The sequence below is a fragment of the Physeter macrocephalus genome, chromosome 19, assembly GCF_002837175.3.
Source record: "Physeter macrocephalus isolate SW-GA chromosome 19, ASM283717v5, whole genome shotgun sequence".
NCBI classification, from domain to species: Eukaryota; Metazoa; Chordata; class Mammalia; order Artiodactyla; family Physeteridae; genus Physeter; species Physeter macrocephalus.
Genome location: NC_041232.1, coordinates 27,514,455 through 27,520,567, shown reverse-complemented (window position 1 = coordinate 27,520,567; position 6,113 = coordinate 27,514,455). Strand labels below are relative to the sequence as shown.

Sequence of the window (6,113 nt, the reverse complement as noted above, 5' to 3'; positions counted from 1 at the left end):
ACCATGAGGTATCACCTCACACCAGTTAGAATGGGCATCATCAGAAAATCTACAAACAACAAATGCTGGAGAGGGTGTGGAAAAAAGGGAACCCTCTTGCACTGTTGGTGAGAATGTAAATTGATACAGCCACTATGGAGAACAGTATGGAGGTTCCTTAAAAAACTAAAAATAGAATTACCATATGATACAGAAATCCCACTACTGGGCATATACCCAGAGAAAACCATAATTCAAAAAGACACATGCACCCATGTTCATTGCAGCACTATTTACAATAGTCATATCATGGAAGCAACCTAAATGCCCATCGTAGGCGAATGGATAAAGACGTTGTGGTACATATATACAATGGAATATTACTCATCCATAAAAAGGAACGAAATTGAGTCATTTGTTGAGACATGGATGGATCTAAAGACTGTCATACAGAGTGAAGTAAGTCAGAAAGAGAAAAACAAATATCGTATATTAACGCATGTATGTGGAACCCAGAAAAATGGTACAGATGAGCTGTTTTGCAGGGCAGAAGTTGAGACACAGATGTAGAGAACAAACATATGGACACCAAGGGGGGAAAACTGTGGTGGGGTGGGGATGGTGGTGTGCGGAATTGGGGATTGGGATTGACATGTATATGCTGATGTGTATACAATTTATGACTAATAAGGACCTGTAGTATAAAAAAACAAACTAATACTAAACTTTCTTTGGGTTATTTGTATGGAAATATGTTAATGTGTTTCAGACACTACATGAAGTTTCTAAAAATCTTATATGTTCTGGTATAATGTTGTAAGTCATAATTCTAGTTATTATTTTAAAATGTGTATCTCAGAAATAACTAAATTTCCTTGTCAATTGCATTATTATGAACTTTCTTCAAATCTTTAACTGTGGCCATTTTTATGTCTTTTGTCATTTACAGACAGTTCTGGGTGTACTCTGATGCTTTTGCAAAAATGTTCCTATAAAAGGGTTTCATCTTCAAGGAATTCATGGAAAAGACTCTTGACAAATACAGATTTCTGGTAACTGACTATACTGCTGAACTGAATGAATAAGCATTTTCAGAACTCTAATGGAAAACTGATGAATTCATAAAAGTGCTAACAAAAGAAAAAACATTAATTACATGGGACTGAGTGAACTGATGAGGATGATTATAATTTTTGTGACTTTTTGTTTGAGTAAAAAAATCCAAAAAAACCCCCCCCAAAACAAAATGACATTAAGAAAAAACACAAAAAAAACTCCACATAGTCAGCTTGATGACATCTAAAATTCCTTTCCCAAGATGCCTTTTCCACAAACATTCTACAGCTTTCTGCTCTCCAGGCTTTGTCCTAGGATTTTTTCCTTTCTCATTCTGAAGCAATCATTTTACTTGCCTTACTACTTTTCATAGTTTCCTTTCACCCATATTATTTCTGAGTAGTTTTAATGACTTATAGTGATTAGAATTCTTAACCCTCAGAATTCTTAATTCCTAGTGAACACTAAGAAGTAAGTAGTTGTGGACTGTTATATTATCATTCTGTTGATTGGCAAGTTTATAAATACATTTTCTAATTTCTAGAAGCACATATCCTCATTAAATTTCCCAACATGGCACAAAACTTGCTTGCTAATAGACCCAAATATCTTTAGTTCCTCTATAAAAAGGAGGCCAAAAGTAGATCAACATTTGTTCAGTAATTAATGTTTCAGTATTTTATGTTATTTGCAAATGACCTAGATATTCAATGAATATCCATCACTTATACTGAGATAAGTTAACTGTAAGGTTTCAAGTTACAAAAAAGATTTTGGAAACTATTTTTAAGTGGATATACCATAAAGTAAAGTATAATTATTATTGAAAAGTTTATAAATTTTTATATTACATCTATTTAATTCACTTGTTCTTAACATTAATGTTTAGTCATGAAAATTTCATGAGACATTAAACAGCTAATCATCTTAAGTTATCTTTCTTGCTGACAAATTCTGTAACAGAGATAACATAAGCTTATTTGATTTTTCATAAACCTAGGTAGACTAAAAGTATTAATATTATAGTTTATGCTGATAACTCTAAAGACATGCCTGTTTTAATTAAACCAACAAACTTAAACTAGCTTTTATTTACTGAAGATTATCCTAGATCAGGTGAACCTGAAAAACATTTGCATTAGTTTCCATATTTCTGAGACTACACATGATTTATGTAACAGTTGTTTGTCTTTAAGCCAATTAAACAGAACTCTTTACAAATTAACTTTGGTAATACCATTTGGAGGTAGAAAAAACTGACACACATACACACAGACATAAACATAAAGACAGACACAGGCAGATGTCTTGTAGTGTTTATTTTTAAATTTTAGCCTTGATTAAAGACTTAAACAAAAGACATGACACCATAAAACTCCTGGAAGAGAATACAGGCAAACATTCTCCGACTTAAATTGTACCAATGTTTTCTTAGGTCAGTCTCCCAAGGAAATAAAAATAAAAACAAAAATTAACAAATGGGGGGCTTCCCTGGTGGCACAGTGGTTGAGAATCCGCCTGCTAATGCAGGGGACACGGGTTCGTGCCCTGGTCCAGGAGGATCCCACATGCCGCGGAGCGGCTAGGCCCATGAGCCATGGCCGCTGAGCCTGCAGGTCCAGAGCCTGTGCTCCGCAGTGGGAGAGGCCACAACAGTGAGAGGCCCGTGTACCACAAAAAAAAAAAAAGAAAAAAGACAACCTACAGAATGGGAGAAAATATTTGCAAATGATGCAACCAACAAAGGCTTAATTTCCTAAATATACAAACAGCTCATATAATTCAGCAACAACAAAAAACCCTATCCAAAAATGGCCAGAAGACCTAAATAGACATTTCTCCAAAGAAATAAAGATGGCCAATAGGCACATGAAAAGATATTCAACTTTGCTAATTATCAGAGAAATGCAAATCAAAACTACAATGAGGTACCACCTTACACCAGTAAAATAGCCATCATTTAAAAAAAGTCTACAAATAAATGCTGGAGAGGGTGTGGAGAAAAGGGAACCCTCCTGCACTGTTGGTGGGAATGTAAATTGGTGCAGCCACTATGGAAAACAGTATGCAGGTTCCTCAGAAAACTAAGAATTGCCATTTGCCATATGATCCAGCAATCCCACTCCTGGCATATATCTGGACAAAACTGTAATTCAGAAAGATACATGCACCCCTATGTTCACAGCAGCACTGTTCACAATAGCCAAAACATGGAAACAACCTAAGTGTCCATTGACAGATGAATGGATAAAGAAGATGTGGTACGTATATGTATATATATGTGTGTATACACACACACACATACACACACAAATGGAATAGTACTCAGCCATAAAAAAGAATGACACAATGCCATTTGCATCAACATGGGTGCAACTAGAGATTATCATACTAAGCAAAATAAGAGAAAGACAAATATCTCGTGATATCACTTACATGTGCAATCTAAAATATGACACAAATGAACCTATCTATGAAACAGAATCACAGACATAGAGAACAGACTAGTGGTTGCCAAGGGGGAGGGGGTTGGGAGAGGGATGGAGTGGGAGGTAGGATGGATAAACAACCAGGTCCTACTGTACAGCACAGGGAACTCTATTCAATATCCTGTGATAAACCATAATGGAAAAGAATATTTTAAAAAAGAATATATATATATACGTGTAACTGAATCACTTTGCTGTACAGCAGTATTTAACACAAAATTGTAAATCAACAATACTTCAATTAAATAAAATTTTAGCCACAAGACAGGTATAATAATGCAAAACTCACTAGTTTATAAAAGAACAGTTGGATCCAAATTGCATTTCTGGCAGATGGAATAAGTTTACTGGCTCAGATGGCTTCAACTTTTCACTAATATCTGCTGACAGTTTTAAAGATTTTTCATAGCCCCAGTAACCTCTCCTTTTTCCCTGATGAGAATTGCATAGAGAAGGCCAGGGAGAGTACTTACACCTCAAAAGGCACAGAGGAAGAATGTTCCACCAAGAAGGACTTTTGCTCCGTAAATCCAGAACTTTTATGACACCTACAAGCCTTTTGAGATGAACAGGGGAGCTTCGAGGATTGGTAAAAAGCATAGATGAGCTTTGGATTGTTTCTAGAGCCGCATTACTGTTCTTGTAAAGACTCGGTTTGTAAGACAAGTACAGTTGTTTTTAATTCTTCAAGGAATTGGGTGGGAACCTGAATGGTACCAAGGGGCTGCCCACCTAGCCAACTACATTTGTTTCTTCATATCAGGGAGAAGGTCAACTAAGATGGAAATCAAAAGATCCCTATGTTCTAGATTTAGAGCTGTGTGTCTTTGCAGAAGGACTTACTAAAACATTCCAAAGGCTTCAGAATGTTTTTCTTTCCCTCTGGGTATATAGTTTCATTCCAGCTTTGGACAGAAGGCCTAAAAGAAGTTCCTGTCAGGCTCTGAATATCAGCTTTCAATTTGGCCAACTTCTGACCATAGAGCTACTTTTCAAAAAAAAAAAAAAAATCCTTTCAAATATCTTGTCAGGTTTCAGCCAAGACAAACTGAATATTATCGGCAGTAGTGAACAACCCTATGAATGCAAGTGGCATCCCCAATGAGGGTGCAAAAGATACCCAAGATGCAGAGCCACCCGTAAAGAAAGAAAGCTTTAGACAATCCCCTGAGAGCTGGCAACAGTCTGTAGGACCCTGGCCGCAAATGGGGTGCAGCCCATACTCCTGCCTGGCCATATTTTGGGGGCCTCCAACCTGATGGTAACTAAGCCAAGTTCTCAGGACACAAGAAGGCAATAGCTGTCCCTGGGAGAGAAAGGATCAGCAACCACTGAGTACGTGAAAGAACAGTCACGTGTCACCATCAATACTTAATTCTAACAAGTATTTTTTGCCTGTTAGTCTGAATTTGGAGAGTGAGTGACAACATGACATTTTACCTTCCTCTCAACAAGGCAGTGGAGACCTAGCAGAGCTGACTTTGGTAGAATTCTCACCCTTCGCCAGCTTCTCCAGTTTTCCCAGGATCCCGTCTGCAGGTGCTGGGGTGAGCTGGGTGTCCCAGGGGGTGTCTTCCTGGTCACCAGACGCTGCAGAGGAGGAGAGAGAAATTTCCCTCACCCTTTACAGTGAGTGCCTGGCTGAGGCCCCTTTTTCTCTAGGACACCTCATAAATGGATAAACTTATCTAGATTAAAAGTTCTCCTCTGTAGCCACTGTAATTCAAGATTATCTTTGGTAAGGTTAACCTGCTTGTTCAGTCTTAAACTTTTATTCACCCGAGGCCTCATGGACCCAGCCCAGCTGAAGTCAGACCCAGTTCAACTGCAGACAGAGTCTGGTTTACAAGTCAGATCCAGTTGAACCCAGACCCAGTCCAGTTTCTAAATTCCACCTAGTTTGACTCCAGCCAATTTCCAGACCCAGTCCAGAAAAAGAAATGTTCAAATAAAGTCTGAAAGCTCATGATGCAAAAGCTGTAGAACTAGGATTTGAGGAGGGCCTCATGACATCCAGCGGTGCCCTGAGAAGACAGCAAACCCCAAGGGCCCAGCGGGTGCCTACGCCTGGTTGCTCCTTGCTCCTGGGGCCATCAGGGTTCTCCTTCAGATCCCACTTCTGACATGAGAACTGTTAAAAGATAAACTGAGGCATATTAAAACATTTAACAGTTTATTTGAGCAAAAATTGAATCAGGTAGCATCCAATCTGGCAGATAAAAGGAGTTCCAAGAAGCTGTACAAAGAAAGGCAAAAGGGAGCAGGAACAAGGAAGTTTCTTAGGCAAAAAAGTGGGTTAGTTATTGCAAAAACTCAGACATTGTGGGTTTGGTTCCAGACCACCGCAATAAAGCGAATATCGCAATAAAACAAATAACACAAATTTTTTGGTTTCCTAGTGCTTATAAAAGTTATGTTTCCATTATACTGTAGTCCATTAAGTGTGTGATAGTGTTTTGTGTACAACAATATACATACCTTAATTAAAAAATAATTGCTGTCTGGAAAATGGCACCACTGATAGACTTGCTTGACTCAAGGTTGCCACAAACCTTCAATCTGTTTAAAAAAAAAAAAAAAGCAGTCTCT

General features: G+C 38.0%; 1 long non-coding RNA gene across 1 annotated transcript in view; it reads right to left on the bottom strand.

The window, feature by feature from the left end:
• Positions 1-6,113, bottom strand: part of LOC129391581 (uncharacterized) — a 12,459-nt gene extending 6,346 nt beyond the window's left edge. The window contains exons 1-2 of the long non-coding RNA XR_008615962.1: positions 6,003-6,113; positions 4,965-5,114 (exon numbers count right to left, since the gene is read on the bottom strand). This is a non-coding gene — a long non-coding RNA (uncharacterized lncRNA). The remainder of the gene's footprint in view (positions 1-4,964; positions 5,115-6,002) is intronic.